The sequence below is a fragment of the Arachis duranensis genome, chromosome 6, assembly GCF_000817695.3.
Source record: "Arachis duranensis cultivar V14167 chromosome 6, aradu.V14167.gnm2.J7QH, whole genome shotgun sequence".
Lineage (NCBI taxonomy): Eukaryota > Viridiplantae > Streptophyta > Magnoliopsida > Fabales > Fabaceae > Arachis > Arachis duranensis.
This window is the reverse complement of record NC_029777.3, coordinates 24,298,443-24,317,884: the sequence shown is the minus strand read 5'-3', so window position 1 is coordinate 24,317,884 and position 19,442 is coordinate 24,298,443.

Sequence of the window (19,442 nt, the reverse complement as noted above, 5' to 3'; positions counted from 1 at the left end):
TCGCCAGCTTTTATGCCAGTTTGGGCGTTTAACTCCCATTTTGGTGCCAGTTCCAGCGTTTAACGCTGGGATTTCTGAGGGTGACTTTAAACGCCGGTTTGGGCCATCAAATCTTGAGCAAAGTATGGACTATCATATATTGCTGGAAAGCCCAGGATGTCTACTTTCCAAAGCCGTTGAGAGCGCGCCAATTGGGCTTCTGTAGCTCCAGAAAATCCGCTTCGAGTGCAGGGAGGTCAGAATCCAACAGCATCTGCAGTCCTTTTCAGTCTCTGAATCAGATTTTTGCTCAGGTCCCTCAATTTCAGCCAAAAAATACCTGAAATCACAGAAAAACACACAAACTCATAGTAAAGTCCAGGAAGTGAATTTTAACTAAAAACTAATAAAAATATACTAAAAACTAACTAGATCATACTAAAAACATACTAAAAACAATGCCAAAAAGCGTACAAATTATCCGCTCATCAGTAGCCATTGACGTCTGTGAAACCCAACATACAGCTTGCCATGGAAAGGAGTATGAAGGATTGGATGAAGGCAGTAGGAAAGCAGAGATTCAAGAGGGATGAAGCATCTCCATACGCTTGTCTGAAATTCCCACCAATAAATTACATAAGTATCTCTATCTTTATTTTATGTTTATTTATCTTTTAATTATAAAAACTCTATCACCCATTTGAATCCGCCTGACTGAGATTTACAAGATGACCATAGCTTACTTCAAGCCGACAATCTCCATGGGATCGACCCTTACTCACGTAAGGTTTATTACTTGGACGACCCAGTGCACTTGCTGGTTAGTTGTGCGATGTTGTGACAAAGTGTGATTCACGTTTGAGAGCTCTAAGTCTTTGGCGCCATTGTTGATGATTACAATTTCGTGCACCAAGTTTTTGGCGTCGTTGCCGGGGATTGTTTGGGTTTGGACAACTGATGGTTCATCTTGTTGCTCAGATTAGGTAATTTTCTTTTTTGTTTCAACCTTTATTTTATTTTCAAAAAGTTTTCAAAAATCTTTCAAAAAAATTTTTTTCTCTTTTTCGTTTTTCTAAAGATAATTTTCGAAAAACCCCAAAAAAATTCATAAAATCATAGAAACTCAAAAATATTTCATGGTTCTTGTTTGAATCTAGGGCCAAATTTTAAGTTTGGTGTCAATTGCATGATTCTAATTGTCTTGCAAATTTTTGAAACACATGCATTGTGTTCTTGATGATCTTCAAGTCGTTCTTGATGAATTGCCTTGTTTGATCTTCATGATTTATTGATTTGCACTACATGATGTTCTACATATGCATTCTTGCATTCATATGGCCCAAACATGAGAAAGTTCTAAGTTTGGTGTCCTTCATGTTTTCTTTCATTAAGAAAACTGAGTTCTTGATGTTCATCTTGATCTTCAAGATTGTTCTTGGTGTTCATCTTGACGTTCATAATGTTCTTGCATATATCTTGTGTTTTGATCTAAGAATTATATGTTTTGACTCATTTTGTTGTTTTTCAAAATTGAAAACATATCTTCTTGAATAAAGGATTTAGCAAAATGAAGATCCAAGAACATAAAGCAGAGGAATTATAGAGAAAAAGCTGGGCGTTCAAAACGCCCAGTAAAGAAGGAAAACTGGCGTTTAAACACCAGCCAGGGTAATTGGCTGGGTGTTTAAACGCCTAAACCATGCAGCAATTGGGCGTTAAACGCCCAAAACATGCAGTTCCTGGGCGTTTAACGCCAGGATGACACAAGGAGAGGAACTTTGTTCTCAAATCAAATCTTTTTCAAATCTTCATTTTTTTTTTCAAAATCAAATCTTTTTCATTTCAAATATTTTCAATCATATCTCTTCAAACATATCTTTTTCAAAAAAATCAAATCTTTTTAAAATTTCTTTTTCAAATATTTTTCAAAATAAATTTCAATCATATCTTTTTAATCATATCTCTTTCAAATCATATCTTTTTCAAAAATTTGATTTCAAAAATCTTTTCTAAACTTCCTATCTTTTCAAATTTGGTTTTCAAATCTTTTTCAACTAACTAATTGATTTTTTTTGTTTGTTTTACTATTTCTTATCTTTTTCAAAACCATAACAAAATTTTCAAAAATTTATTTTAAATTTTATCCTTTTTATTTTTGAAAATTCTCCCCCCTCTCTTATCTTCTTCTATTTAAACACTAACATTCCTCCTCCATTGTTAATTCGAACTCTATCTCTCTTTGTGTGTTCGAATTCTTCCTTACCTACCTCATCCTTCCATTCTTGTTTTCCTCTGACATCTCATGGAATCTCTATACTGTGACATAGAGGATTCCATATTTTCTTTGTTTTCTTCTCTTTCATATGAGCAGGAACAAAGATAAAGGCATACTTGTTAAAGCTGATCCTAAACCTGAAAGGACTCTGAAGAGGAAGCTAAGAGCAGCTAAAGCACAAAACTCTGAAGAGGACCTAACTGAAATTTTTGAAAAGGAAGCAGCAAAAGAAACAATTATGGCCGAACCAAACAACAATGCAAGGAAGATGCTTGGTGATTTTACTACACCAACTTCCAACTTCTATGGAAAAAGCATCTCAATCCCTGCCATAGAAACAAACAATTTTGAGTTAAAGCCTCAATTAGTTCTCTACTACAACAGAATTGCAAGTTTCATGGACTTCCATCAAAAGACCCTTATCAATTTTTAACTGAGTTCTTGTAGATATGTGATACTATTAAGACCAATGGAGTTGATCCTGAGGTCTACAAGCTTATGCTTTTCCCTTTTGCTGTAAGAGACAGAGCTAGAATATGGTTGGACTCACAACCTAGAGATAACCTGGACTCTTGGGATAAGCTGGTCACGGCTTTCTTAGCCAAGTTCTTTCCTCCTCAAAAGCTGAGCAAGCTTAAAGTGGATGTTCAGACCTTCAGACAAAAAGATGGTGAGTCCCTCTATGAAGCTTGGGAAAGATACAAGTAACTGACCAAAAAGTGTCCTTCTGACATGCTTTCAGAATAGACCACATTAGATATATTCTATGATGGTGTGTCTGAATTTTCTAAGATATCACTGGACCACTCTGCAGGTAGATCCATTCACCTAAAGAAAATGCCTGCAGAAGCTCAGGAACTTATTAAAATAGTTGCAAATAACTAATTCATGTATACCTCTAAGAGGAATCCTGTGAGTAATGGGATGCCTCAAAAGAGAGGAGTTCTTGAAATTGATGCTCTAAATGCCATACTGGCTCAAAACAAAATATTGACCCAACAAGTCAATATGATCTCTCAGAGTCTGAATGGATTGCAAAATGCATCCAACAGTACTAAAGAAGCATCTTCTGAAGAAGAAGCTTATGATCCTGAGAACCCTGCAATGGCAGAGGTGAATTACATGGGTGAAGCCTTTGGAAACACCTATAATCCTTCATGGAAAAATCATCCAAATTTTTCATGGAAGGATCAACAGAAGCAAGGCTTCAATAATAACAATGGTGGAAGAAACAGGTTTATCAATAGCAAACCTTTCCGATCATCATCTCAGCAACAGACAGAGCATTCTGAGCAGAATCCTTCTAGCTTAGCAAACAAGTCTCTGATCTATCTAAGGCCACTCTTAGTTTCATGACTGAAACAAGATCCTCCATTAGAAATTTGGAGGCACAAGTGGGCCAGCTGAGTAAAAGGGTTACTGAAACTCCTCTTAGCATTCTCCCAAGCAATACAGAAGAGAATCCCAAAGGAGAGTGCAAGGCCATTGATATAATCAACATGGCCAAAACCTTAGAAGAGGATGAGGACGTGAATCCCAATGAGGAAGACCTCAAGGGATGTTCAATGGTCAGTATGGAATTCCCTAATGAGAAACCAAAGGAATCTGAGGCTCATACAGAGACCATAGAGATTTCGTTGGACCTTCTTTTACCATTTATGAGCTCTGATGACTATTCATCTTCTGAAGAGGATGAAGATATTGTTGAAGGACAAGTTGCCCAATATTTAGGAGCAATCATGAAGGTGAATGCCAAGCTATTTAGTAATGAGACTTTGGAGGAAGAGCCTCCCTTGCTCACCAATGAACTGAATATATTGGTTCAACAAAATTTACCTCAAAAGAAACAGGATCCTGGTAAATTCTTAATACCCTGTACCATAGGCACCATGACCTTTGAAAAAGCTCTGTGTGACCTGGGGTTAGGGATAAACATGATGCCAATTTCTGTAGTGGAGAAAATGGGAATCTATGAGGTACAGGCTGCCAAATTCTCATTGAAGATGGTAGATAAATCTATGAAAAAGGCTTATAGACTAGTAGAGGACGTGCTTGTAAAGGTTGAAGGCCTTTAGTTCCCTGTTGATTTCATAATCCTAGACACTAGGAGGGATGAGGATGAATCCATCATCCTTGGAATACCCTTCCTAGCCACAGCAAGAGCTGTAATTGATGTTGACAGAGGAGAATTGATCCTTCATGTGAATGAAGAACTCCTTGTAGTAAAGACTCAAGGTTCTCTATCTGTAACCATGGAGAGTAAACATGAAGAGCTTCTCCCAATATAGAGTCAAACAGAGCCCCCACATTCAAACTCTAAGTTTGGTGTTGGGAGGTCAAATCCAAACTCTAAGTTTGGTATTGAGAGATCTCAACCATACTCTGATCATCTGTGAGGCTCCATGAGAGCTCACTGTCAAGCTATTGACATTAAAGAAGCGCTTATTGGGAGGCAACCCAATTTTATTTTATTTTAATTTTATCTATGTCATTTTATTTTCTTTTAGGTTGATGATCATGTGAAGTCACAAAGACAATTACAAAAATAAAGGAAAAAAAATCAAAAACAGCATTGAAAACAGCACACCCTGGAGGAAGGACTTACTAACGTTTAAACGCCAGTAAGGATAGCAAAATGGGCGTTTAAACGCCCAATCTGGCACCTTTCTGGGTGTTTAAATGCCAAAATAGGGCACCAGACTGGCGTTTAAATGCCAGAACAGGGCAACAAACTGGCGTTTAGACGCCAGAACAGGAAGGAAAGCTGGTGTTTAAATGCCAGAACAGGGCAGCAAACTGGCGTTTAAATGCCAAAATTGCACTCAGGCGTTGTGAACGCCCAATTGGAGCAAGGATGAAGAATTCCTTGACCCCTCAAGATCTGTGGACCCCATAAAATCCCCACCAACCTCAACTCACTCTCTCTCCTCTTCACACCTTTCTACAACACTCTTCCCCAAATACCCTTCACCAATCACCTCTATATCTCTTCCCAAAATACCCTTCACCAATCACTTCCTTAACTCTTCCCCAAAAACCCCACCCACCTTTAAAATTCAAAACCATTTCCCTCCTAAACCAACCCAAACCATTCGGCCACTCTCCCTATAAATACATCCATTCACCACTTCATTTTCACACATCACAAACACCTTCTTCCCCTCTTGGCCGAACCCTATACACCCTCCATCTCCTCCATTTTCTTCTTCTTCTACATCTTTTCTTCTTCTTTTGCTTGAAGACGAGCAAATATTTTAAGTTTGGTGTGGTAAAAGCATTGTTTTTTGTTTTTTTATAACCATTTATGGCACCTAAGGCCATAGAAACCTCTAGAAAGAGGAAAGAGAAGGCAACTGCCTCCACCTCTGAGTCATGGGAGATGGAGAGATTCATCTCAAAGGTCCATCAAGAGCACTTCTATGAATTTGTGGCCAAGAAAAAGGTAATCCCTGAGGTCCCTTTTAGGCTCAAAAAGGGCGAATATCCGGAGATCCGACAAGAGATCCGAAGAAGAGGTTGGGAAGTTCTTGCCAACCCCATTCAACAAGTCGGAATCTTAATGGTTTAAGAGTTCTATGCAAACACATGGATCACTAGGAACCATGATCAAAGTATGAACCCAAACCCAAAGAATTGGCTTACAATGGTTTGGGGGAAATACTTAGATTTCAGACTGGAAAATGTGAGGCTAGCATTCAACTTGCCAATGATGGAAGAAAATGCACGCCCCTACACTAGAAGGGTCAACTTTGATCAAATGTTGGTTTTCATGGACATTTGTGTAGAAGGAGCTCAATGGAAAAGAGACTCAAGAGATAACCCGGTTCAATTGAGAAGACCTGATCTTAAGCCTGTGGCTAGAGGACAGTTGGAGTTCATCCAACGCTCTATTATTCCCACTAGCAACTGATCTGAGGTAAGTGTGGATCGGGCCATCATAATCTATAGTATCATGATTGGAGAGGAAGTAGAAGTTCATAAAATCATACCTCTAGAACTCTACAAGGTGGCTGACAAGTCCTCACCTTTGGCAAGATTAGCTTTTCTTCATCTCATATGTCACCTTTGCTATTCAGCTAGGATTGTCATAGAGGGAGATATCCTCATTGAAGAGGACAAGCCCATCACTAAGAAGAGGATGGAGCAAACTAGAGAGCCCATTCATGGCACTCAACAACAGCATGAGGAAGTCCCTCATCAAGAAATCCCTGAGATGCCTCAAGGGATGCAATTTTCTCCACACAATTATTGGGAGCAACTCAACACTTCTTTGGAAAGCTTGAGTTACAACATATACCAATTAACGGTGGAATACCAAGAGCACTCCATCATTCTCCATGAGATTAGAGAAGATCAAAGAGCTATGAGGGAGGAGCAACAAAGGCAAGGAAGAGACATAGAGGAGCTCAAGAGCACCATTGGACCTTCAAGAGGAAGATGTCACCCTCACTAAGGTGGACTCATTCCTTAATCTCCTTGTCCATTTACTTTTCTGTTTTTCGGTTTTATGCTGTAGTTCTATCTATGTTTGTGTCTTCACTACATGATCATTAGTGTCTAGTGTCTATGCCTTAAAGCTATGAATAACCTCATGAATCCTTCACCTCTCTTAAATGAAAAATGTGCTTAATTACAAAAGAACAAGAAGCACTTGGATTTCAAATTTTATCTTGAAACTAGTTTAATTATTTTGATGTGGTAGCAATACTTTTTGTTTTCTGAATGAATGCTTGAACAGTGCATATTTTTTATCTTGTTGTTTATGAATGTTAAAGTTGTTGGCTCTTGAAAGAATGATGAACAAAGAGAAATGTTATTGATAATCTGAAAAATCATGAAATTGATTCTTGAAGCAAGAAAAAGCAGTGAATAAGAAAGCTTGCGAAAAAAAATATGGTGAAAAAAAAAGAAGAGAAAGAAAAAGAAAAAAGCAAGCAGAAAAAGTCAATAGCCCTTTAAACCAAAAGGCAAGAGTAAAAAGGATCCAAGGCTTTGAGCATTAATGGATAGGAGGGCCCAAGGAAATAAAATCCAGGCCTAAGCGGCTAAATCAAGTTGTCCCTAACCATGTGCTTGTGGCATAAAGGTCCAAGTGAAAAGCTTGAGACTAAGTGGTTAAAGTCGTGATCCAAAGCAAAAAGAGTGTGCTTAAGAGCTCTAAACACCTCTAACTAGGGACTTTAGCAAAGCTAAGTCACAATCTGAAAAGGTTCACCCAGTTATGTGTCTGTGGCATTTATGTATCCGGTGGTAATACTGGAAAACAAAGTGCTTAGGGCTACGGCCAAGACTCATAAAGTAACTGTGTTCAAGAATCAACATACTGAACTAGGAGAATCAATAACACTATCTGAAATTCTAAGTTCCTATAGATGTCAACCATTCTGAATTTCAAAGGAGAAAGTGAGAGGCCAAAACTGTTGAGAAGCAAAAAGCTACAAGCCCCACTCATCTAATTAGGACTAAGTTTCATTGATACTGTGGGATTCATTGTATATTCTCTTCTTTTTATCCTATTTTGTTTTCAGTTGCTTGGGGACAAGCAACAATTTAAGTTTGGTGTTATGATGAGCGGATAATTTACACATTTTTTGGCACTGTTTTTATAAAGTTTTTAGTATGATTTAGTTAGTTTTTAGTATATTTTTATTAGTTTTTAAGTAAAATTCACATTTCTAGACTTTACTAAGATTTTGTGTGTTTTTCTGTGATTTCAGGTATTTTCTGGCTGAAATTGAGGGACCTGAGCAAAAATCTGATTCAGAGGCTGACAAAGGACTGTAGATGTTGTTGGATTCTGACCTCCCTGTACTCGAAGTGGATTTTCTGGAGCTACATAACTCCTAATGGCGCGCTCTCAATTGCGTTGGAAAGTAGACATCCAGGGCTTTCCAGCAATATATAATAGTTCATACTTTGCGCGAGTTTTGATGACGTAAAATGGTGTCAAAACACCAGCTCTCTACCCTTTTCTGACGTCAAAACGCCAGAACTGACATAAAAGTTGGAGTTAAACGCCCAAACTGTCACCAAAGCTGGCGTTTAACACCAAGGAAGACCTCTACACGTGTAAAGCTCAATGCTCAGCCCAAGCACACACCAAGTGGGCCCGGAAGTGGATTTCCGCATCATTAACGTATTTTTGTAAACCCTAGTAGCTAGTTTCATTATAAATAGGACCTTTTACTATTGTATTTTAATCGGGGGATCATTCTTGATCTTTGGATCATAGAGACTTTTGGATGTTATATTTTCATATTTGGGGAGGCTGGCCATTCGGCCTTGCCTGGACCTCCAGACTACTTATGTATTTTCAACGGTGGAGTTTCTACACACATAGATTAAGGTGTGGAGCTCTACTATTCCTCGAGTATTAATGCAATTACTACTATTTTCTATTCAATTCAAGCTTATTCTTGTTCTAAGATATTCACTCGCACTTCAACCTGATGAATGTGATGATCCGTGACACTCATCATCATTCTCACCTATGAACGCGTGACTGACAACCACTTCCATTCTACTTAAGATCGAGCGTATATCTCTTAGCCTCCATTCCGAAAGATCGGAGTCTTCGTGGTATAAGCTAAAATTATTGGTGGCCATTCCTGAGATCCGGAAAGTCTAAACTTTGTCTATGATATTCCGAGTAGGATCTGGGAAAGGATGACTGTGACGAGCTTCAAACTCACGAGTGTTGGGCATAGTGACAGACGCAAAAGGATCACTGCATTCTATTCTAACATGATTGAGAACCGATAGATGATTAGCCATGCGGTGATAGTGCACATGGACCATTTTCACTGAGAGGACGGGAGGTAGCCATTGACGCCGATGAAACCCAACATACAGCTTGCAATGGAAAGGAGTATGAAGGATTGGATGAAGGCAGTAGGAAAGCAGAGATTTAAGAGGGATGAAGCATCTCCATACGCTTGTCTGAAATTCCCACCAATGAATTACATAAGTATCTCTATCTTTATTTTATGTTTATTTATCTTTTAATTATGAAAACTCTATCACCCATTTGAATCCGCCCGACTGAGATTTACAAGGTGACCATAGCTTGCTTCAAGCCGACAATCTCCGTGGGATCGACCCTTACTTACGTAAGGTTTATTACTTGGATGACCCAATGCACTTTCTGGTTAGTTGTGCGAGGTTGTGACAAAGTGTGATTCACATTTGAGAGATCCAAGTCTTTGGCGCCATTGTTGATGATCACAATTTCGTGCACCACTTGACTCTAAATCACAAAGAGCCTTTTCGATGGTGACATCCCCAATTGTACACGAGATTTGGGAACTTCTGGGGGTCTTTCAACTTTTGTGGTAGTTTTCTTTGAATAAGGGCATCATATTCCTTGGTGAGAATTATTGTTTCATCCTCCTTAAGGGTTCTTTTCTTGAATAGCAGTTCTTTCACAAACTTAGCATAGAGCAGCTTTTGTTTTAAGGATTCTGAAAAAGGAATATTGATTTGCAGCTTCTTAATCACTTTTAGAAATTTGGAGAATTGCTTCTCCTGATTCTGCTTTTGTAGCCTTTGGAATATGAAATTCTCAGTTCATAAGCCTTCACATATTCTTTCTTGATTTCTATTTGTAGAAAAGTGTTCTCTACCTCTAGTTTTTTCTCCTTTTTCTCTTCTGAAGGCTCTTTGGCTTTTTCCTCATTCTCCTTGGGAATCTCCTTGCTAACTACTCTTCCACTCCTTATAGAGATAGCATTGCATTCCGCATTTGTGTTTTTTGCATGAAACTATGGGTTTGTTGCACAAATGTGGCGGTATATTGGAATAGATTTTCTATGGCAAGCTCAAGAGGTGATAGTTTTTCGGGGTTGGCTTGCTGTTGATATGGAACATTGAAGTTCCTTTGCCCTTAATTTTTCCAACCAAAGTTAGGGTGATTCTTCCAGCCAGAGTTATAAGTTTTTGAGAATGAGTCATTCTTTAGTCTTGAGGAACGTCCCATAAAATTTACTTGCTCAATAGATGGGCTTCCTTGCATAGTTCACACCCTTCACTCGGATGTACCCTCCACACAAGTCACATGTAGCTTGTGTTCCAAATGCTGAAACATGCTTCTATTCTAGTTGTTTTATGAGTGAGAAGAGTTGTTGAGACATAATTATGTTTCGAGCTTGGATTATATCCATGGTGTTCAATGCCATTACTCTTTTTTTGTGGTTCTTTTGAATGAGTACATAAAATTGTTGGCCAACACTGTTTCAATAAACTCCAATGCTACTTCAGGTGTCTTTCTATGTAATGAACCTCCTGCTGATAAGTCGATCATGATTCTTGAGGCTTGAGAGACTCCATCACAAAAAGTTTAGATTTGGAGCCACTTGGGAAAGGCATGGTGTGAGCACTTTCTTAACATCTCTTTGTATCTTTTCCAAGCTACATAAAGTAATTCACCCTCTTTTTGGGAAAAGGAATTGAGATTTGAGCCAGAGGTTGAGATTGGAGCCACTTCTTGGCTCTATCTCTCAAAGAGAACGGAAATAATTATAGCTGGATGGCTTCGAGGCTAAATCCATTACTCTTTACTGTGTCACAAAGCTGCAGAAAACTAGCTATTTGGACATTAGGATCCTCTTGAGGTCTACCACTAAATTGTTCATACTGTACCAATTGGATTAGTGAGGGTTTTAGTTCAAAATTGTTAGCTTGGACCATGGGACTCACTTTGCTATTTCCGCAGCTATTAGTGGTGAGTGTGGTGTAATCACCAAGGGTCTTTCTCACATTGTTATTCTTCTCTTCTATTCTTTCATCCACTTCTCTCCTAGCCCTTGATTTCTTCCTTAATTGTGCAAGTGTTCTTTCTATTTCAGGATCAAAGAGAGTGCAATCTTCTCTTCCTTGCATGAACAAAAACAAGAAAAGAAATAAAATGCACCATGTGGAAGAAAGAAGAACAATAAAGAAAAAAGAAGAACAAACAGAATAATGAAAAGAAAAGAAAATAAAATAAAACAAAGATCTTATTTAGTGATTCAACCAGATGTATGTTGTCAATCTCAGTTAATCCCGACTGCACCAAAAACTTGATGGCACTAATCTTGGGAAGTGTACCAAACCGCTTCAAGTAATACCATGGTGGGTGGATATCATTCCCACAAGGATTAAAGGATTTAACAGACAACTTCTAATTGAATATTCTAATTAGATCGGCCAAACCTTTGCAAGAGGAATGATGTGAATCTTGAAATAATAAAGAACAATAAAGCAGAGTGTTTGGTGTGAACAAATGCTTATCAAAAATAGAGAAATTCACGACATATCATGCAAGATAATTTCATGACATATCATATATAATCAAATTCTAATTTCTTAGCAATTCAATTTCTCTTTAACTTATTTAATCGCCAATTTTTTGGTCAATTAATTAAGAAAAAGAGGTTAAGCATAATTCCGATTTATCATCGAACAACTTTCAAAATACTATTCTTAGCCAAGTTGAAAACTATGAGAAAGAGTTTCAATCTAATCCTGATATTAAATTTTCCAAAGTAATAACAGAATCCAAGACAAAATTAGAATATTTTCCATTACTTCTAACCATTCAGATGAAGAACAAAACTCAATTCTTAAAAAGGTATCAATGGATTAATGAAACTAAAAAAATAATCACATTACCAATCCATGAAAATCAAATAGAGTTCCTAACTCTTAACAAAAGAGAGTTAGTTACTCATGATAAACAGAAAAACAAAAGCTAATAAATGAGATGTTGGATACTCAATCATTCGATATTTTCATTCGTGAATCATCTCTTCCTTATTTATATCCTAAGTTATATCTAATAATTCAAATTCAAAACTAAATCTAATCTTATCTTTTAAAGGATAAGATAACAATAAATCAATCTAAACTAAAATCAAACCTAACTTGGATGTATTTTGGACTATTGGGAGTGAAAAAAATCACTTGAATTCGGGCTCTAGGTTTTTTATGGAGGCTTCTTAGTTTTTGAAGTTTATTCGTGTCTCTTGGATAAAACTTTAGGTTTGTTGAACACAAGCAAAAGTGGATTAGGATAATTTCTCTAGAGCAAGCTCAAGAGGTGATGGTTTTTGAAGTTTTGCTTGTTACTAGTATGGAACATTAAAATTTTGTTGTCCTTGATTCTCCCAACCAAAATTAGGATAATTTCTCCATCCAGGGAAATATAGGTCATTCTCTGGCCTTGAGAATTGTCCCATGTAATCTAATTGCTCGGTGGATGACTGGACTTCTTTAAATGGCTTACACATTTCATTCTTGTGTTCTCCTCCACATAAGTCACACTTAGCAACTTGTGCTCCAATGGCTGAAACTTGCATTTGTTCTATGTGCTTTGTTAGTGAGGAGATTTGCTGAAACATAAGTTTGTTTAGCGCTAGGATTGTATCCATAGTGTCCAACTCTATTACTTCCTTACATACACAAACACAAAAAAAAAGAAATAAAATGCATTATGTGGAATAAAGAGGAAGAAAAGAAGAATAGAAATAAAAATAAAAAGAAATTAAAAGATTTAATTTAGTGATTCAACCAAATGTGTGTTGTCAATCTCAGCTAATCCTCGGCAACAACGCCAAAAACTTGATACGCCAAAACTAGTTGACACTAATCTTTCAATTTTCGTGGTAATTTTATTTGAATAATAGCACTGCACTTCTTGGTGAGTATTACTTTCTTATCTTCCTTGAGGGCTCTTTTCTTGAACAGTAGTTCCTTCATGAATTTGGCATAGAGTGACATTTTTTCTAAGATTTCTGCAAAAAGACTGTTGATTTGCAGTTTTTTTGAATACTTCCAAGAATTTGGAAAAGTGTCTCCCCTGATTTTAATTATGTATCCTTTGAGAATATGAAATTCTCAGTTCATAGGCTTTCACATTCTCTTTTTTTTATTCCTATATGAGCATTCTCATTTTTTTATTTCTCTTCCTTTTTTCTCTTCTGAAGAATGATGTGTGAGCATCTTGTACCTAATTTCCCTTTGTTTTCTAGTTGTTTATAGTTATAATTTATTAAGTTTTATTACATTTTAGTGTTAAAATCCTCTTTGGATGCTACTTTGAGTTGTTTTAGTGTTTTTATTATTTCAGGTAAAATTCGGAACAAGTTGGCAGAGTTTTGTGCAAAAAGGAGAAGATTTGGAGCTACCCCTCTAGGCACTAAACACCCAGCTGGCGTTTAGCGCCAACAAGCCTTTCAAAATAGGATGCTTTCTGCCTCTTTGGACACTAAACGCCCATCTGGCATTTAGCCCCAGGCAATCTGAATTTGAAGCCCATCAAGGAAGCATCTTCAAGTGGATTTAGCTTTTATTAATTATCTTATCTTTTAATTTGGAATTTTTATTTACAAACAATATCTTTTAGTTATAGAATTTAATATTTTATTTCAGTTTCAAATCAAGTTAGGTTAGATATAAAAGGGAAAAGGAATAACCCTTTAGGGGGATTCGCTCACTTCCGTACTTTCACACTTTTCAGAACCCTTATTTTCTCTATAAGTCATGAGCCACTAAACCTCCTTGGTTAAGGTTAGGAACTCTGTTTATTTCTATGGATTAAGACTATTGCTTTTCTATTTTAATTAATGTATTGATTTAGTTTCAAGGATTACTTTCGTTCTTTATTTTATGAATCTGGGTGGAACGAGAGTATGACCCTTATTCTAGATGCGTTCTTGTGACCCTTGGAAGAGGTCCCTCACCTGAACACAGCTTGAAAGTAAATTACTCGTAAATTACTAATTACTTGAACTAATCGGGATACGTGACATATAATCCTCTTAGTTTTAGGTTGTTAGGATTTTTATGGCCAAAAACTTGATTTGAAGTTAACCCTCTAATCGAAATCAAGTGACCAAAAGATTGGCAGTTGATGAAGGTTAGAAGAGACTAAATCACTAAGATATTAGGGTTTTGTCAATTATAGTTTGCCATGAAATGAATCTTGGATGATTAAAATATTTGGTAAGAAAACTTAATCCGAAAAAATAAACATCTCTGATACCTTAACTGCTTTCTCTCATTGATTTCTAACTAATTATTTTATTTCCTTTCTTTACTCTTGAATTACTGTTTAATGCTATTTTAAATCACCAAACCAAATTTTTTGTCTGCCTAACTAAACCAATCAGTCGACCATTGTTGCTCAGTCCATCAGTCCTCGTGGCATCGACCCTCACTCACCCTAGGTATTACTTGGACGACCCGGTGCACTTGCCAGTTCAGTTTTGGATATTATCAAATCCCCACCCTAGTTTTTGGCATTGTTATCGGGAATTGAATGTGGTTGACAACTACCAGTTGTCTAATTGCTTAGATTAGGCGTTTTTGCTTAATTTTTATTTTATTTATTTCTTTAATTTTTGAAATTAGGTTACAATTTTTTTCTTTAATTTTTGAAATTAAGTTTGGTGTCCTTGTAGTAATTTTTCTTTTTAATTTTTCAAAAATATTAGTGTTCTTCCTTGTTTAATTTTCAAATTAGTAGTTTAATGTTTCTTAATTATTTTCGAAACTTTTAGGTCTATTTCTTGTTTTATTTTAATTTTATATCTTTTCACATAGTATACCTCACTGGGAATTCTCTGCACTCTGACGTCAAAATTCTGATTTTTCTTTGTTTTCTATTTTTTTATGAGCAGGAACAGGGACAAAGAACCTCTTCTTAATTTTGATCCTAAACCTGAGAGGACCTTGAGGTGGCATTTGCAACAAGCTAGAGCTTACATAGCCGGTGAGAATCTCAAGGATACTTTTGAGAAGGAAGCCATAGATCCCAACAACCTCAATAATGTTGTTAATGTTAATGGTGGAAATCCGAATGGTAATGAGCAAGCTAGGAGGACACTGAGCTCCTACACTACTATTCCTCCTATTGGTGTAAATAATTTTGAGCTAAAGCCACAATTAATCACTCTAGTGCAACAAAACTGCCAGTTTCATGGACTCCCATAGGAAGATCCAAATTTATTCATCTCCAGCTTCCTGTAGAACTATGACTCTGTGAAGACAAATGGAGTGAATTCTAAATTCTATAAGCTCATGCTCTACCCATTTGATATGAGGGAAAAAGTAAAGTAGGGGCTGGATACCTAGCCCAAGGAGAGCTTGGAATCTTGGGACAATGTGATCAATGGATTTCTGACCAAATTCTTCCCACCTCAGAAGCTGACTAAGCTGAGGGTGAATGTTCAGACTTTCAGGCATAGAGCTGGTGAGTCCCTCTATGAAGTGTAGGAAAGATACATGCAGATGATCAGGAAGTGTTCCCCAGATATGTTTTTGGATTGGACCAAGCTACAGATTTTCATGATGGCCTCTCTAAGATGGCAAAAATGTCTCTGGACAATTCTGCAGGAGCTTCCTTTTACATGAAGATGACACCTGAAGAGGCTAATGAGCATATTGAGATGGTTGCTAACACCCAATATCTGTATTCTTCTGAGAGGAATCCTGTGAATCTAGTGAAGAAAGGGGTTATTGATGAGCGGATAATTTATACACTTTTTGGCATTATTTTTAGGTAGTTTTTAGTATGATCTAGTTACTTTTAGCGATGTTTTCATTAGTTTTTATGCTAAATTCACATTTCTGGACTTTACTATGAGTTTGTGTGTTTTTTTGTGATTTTAGGTATTTTCTGGCTGAAATTGAGGGACCTGCGCAAAACTCTGTAGGAGGCTGACAAAGGACTGCTGATGCTGTAGAAATCTGACCTCCCTGCACTCAAAATAGATTTTTTTGAGCTACAGAACTCCAAATGGCATGCTCTCAACGGCGTTGAAAATTAGACATCCAGAGCTTTCTAGAAATATATAATAGTCCATACTTTATTTGTGATTAGATGACGTAAGCTGGCGCTCAATGCCAGTTCCATGCTGCATTCTGGAGTCAAACGCCAGAAACACGTCACGAACCAGAGTTGAACGCCCAAAACATGTTACAACTTGGCGTTCAACTCCAAGAGAAGCCTCAGCTCGTGGATAGATCAAGCTCAGCCCAAGCACACACCAAGTGGGCCCCGGAAGTGAATTTATGCATCAATTACTTACTTCTGTAAACCCTAGTAGCTAGTTTAGTATAAATAGAACTTTTTACTAGTTTATTAGACATCTTGGACTATCTAGTTCTTTTGACCATTCGCTCTTTCATGGGGGCTGGTGATTCGGCCATGCCTGGACCTTCATCACTTATGTATTTTCAACGGTGGAGTTTCTACACACCATAGATTAAGGGTGTGAAGCTCTGCTGTACCTCAAGTTTTAATGCAATTACTACTATTTTCTATTTAATTCGACATATTCTTATTCTAAGATATTCGTTGCACTTCAACATGATGAATGTGATGATCCATGACACTCATCATTCTCGCCTATGAACGCATGACTGACAACCACTTCCTTTCTACCTTAGACCCGGCGCATATCTTTTGGATTCCTTAATCAGAATCTTCGTGGTATAAGCTAGAATTGATGGCGGCATTCATGGGAATCCGGAAAGTCTAACCTTGTCTATGGTATTCCGAGTAGGATTCCAAGATTGAATGACTGTGACGAGTTTCAAACTCGCGATTGCTGGGCGTGATGACAAACGCAAAAGAATCAAGGGATTATATTCCAACATGATCGAGAACCAACAGATGATTAGCCGTGCTGTGACAAAGCATTTGGACCATTTTCACTGAGAGGATGGGATGTAGCCATTGACAACGGTGATGCCCTACATACAGCTTGCCATAGAAAGGAGTGACAAAGATTGGATAAAAGTAGTAGGAAAGCAGAGATTCAGAAGGAACACAGCACCTCCATACACCTATCTGAAATTCCTACCATTGAATTACATAAGTAACTCTATCTTTATTTTATGTTTATTATTTATTATTATTCGAAAAACCAATAATCTCTTAATATAGTTGAATCCGCCTGATTGGGATTTACAAGATGACCATAGCTTGCTTCATACCAACAATCTTTGTGGGATCGACCCTTACTCACGTAAGGTATTACTTGGATGACCCAGTACACTTGCTGGTTAGTTGTGCAGAGTTATGACAAAGTGTGATTTATGTTTGAGAGCACCAAGTCTTTGGAGCCATTGTTGATGATCACAATTTCGTCCACCAAGTTTTTGGCGCCGTTGCCGGGGATTGTTCGAGTGTGAACAACTAACGGTTCATCTTGTTGCTCAGATCAGGTAATTTTCTTTTTTGTTTTAATTTCAAAAACTTTTCAAAAAAATCTTTCAAAAAAGTTTTCTTTATTTTCATTTTTCTAAAGAATATTTTCGAAAAAATTATTAAGAAAATACAAAAAAAATCATAAAATCATAAAAATCAAAAATATTTTTTGTTTCTTGCTTGAGTCTTTAGTCAGTTTTTAAGTTTGGTGTCAATTGCATGTTTTAAAAATTATTATGCATTTTTCGAAAAAATTCATGCATTCATAGTGTTCTTCATGATCTTCAAGTTGTTCTTGGTAAATCTTCTTATTTGATCTTGATGTTTTCTTGTTTTGTGTCTTTTATTTTTTCATATGCATTTTTGCATTCATAGTATCCATGCATTAAAGAATTCTAAGTTTGGTGTCTTGCATATTTTCTTTGCATCAAAAATTTTTTCAAAAATATGTTATTGATGTTCATCATGATCTTTAAAGTGTTCTTGGTGTTCATCTTGACATTCATAGTGTTCTTGCATGCATCATGAGTTTTGATTCATAATTTTCATGTTGTGAATCATTTTTGTTGTTTTTTCTCTCATCATTAAAAATTCAAAAATAAAAAAAATCTTTTTCTTATTTCACTCCTAATTTTCGAAAATTTGAGTTGACTTAGTCAAAAATTTTTAAAAAGTAGTTGTTTCTCATAAGTCAAGTCAAATTTTCAATTTTAAAAATCCTATCTTTTCAAAAAAAAATTTTCAAAAATCAAATCTTTTTCATTTTTATCTTATTAATTTCGAAAATTTTAAAATTATTTTCAAAATATTTTTCTTAATTTTATTTCAAATTTTTTAAATTACACTAACAATTAATGTGATTGATTCAAAAATTTGAAGTTTGTTACTTTCTTGTTAAGAAAGGTTCAATCTTTAAATTCTAGAATCATATCTTTTAGTTTCTTGTTAGTTAAGTAATTAATTTTAATTTTAAAAATTTAATCTTTTTCAAAATATCTTTTTCTTAAAAATCATATTTTTTTAATTTTATATCTTTTTATCATATCTTTTTCAAAATTTTATCTTTTTCAAAAATTTGATTTTAAAATATCTTATCTAACCTCTTATCTTCTTATCTTTTCAAATTTGATTTTAATATCTTTTTCAACTAACTAATTAACTTTTTGTTTGTTTCTTATCTTTTTCAAAACCACCTAACTACTTCTCCCCCTCTAATTTTCGAAAATATCTCATCCCTTTTTCAAAATTCTCTTTAAATTAATTGATTGTTTTAAATTTTAATTTTAATTCTATCTCATCTTTAATTTTCGAAAATCACTAACTCCTTTTCAAAATTAATTTTCGAATTCTCTCTCCATTCTTCTTCTATTTATTTATTTATTTACTAACACTTCTCTTCACCTCTCTTCATCTCCAGTCACTTCCTCTATCCTTACCCTTGTGTTTGGATTATTCCTTCTTCTTAATCCTTATCACCTTTCTTCTTCTACTAATAATAAGGATCCTCTTTACTGTGAGGATTCCTCTTCCTTTTCTTTTTCTCTTCTCTTTCATATGAGCAGGAACAAGGAAAAAGGCACTCTTGTTGAAGCTGATCCTGAACCTGAAAGGACTCTGAAGAGGAAACTAAGAGAAGCTAAATTATAACAATCCAGAGGCAACCTTTCTAAAATTTTCGAACAAGAGAAGGAGATGGCAGCCGAACCCAACAACAATAATGCAAGGAGGATGCTTGGTGATTTTACTAAACCCACGTCCAAGTTTGATAGAAGAAGCATCTCGATTCCTACCATTGGAGCAAACAATTTGAGCTGAAACCTCAATTAGTTGCTCTAATACAACAGAACTGCAAGTTTCATGGACTTTTATCTGAAGATCCTTACCAGTTTTTAACTGAGTTCTTACAGATTTGTGAGACTGTTAAGACGAATGGAGTAGATCCTGAAGTCTATAGGCTCATGCTTTTCCCTTTTGCTATAAGAGATAGAGCTAGAACAT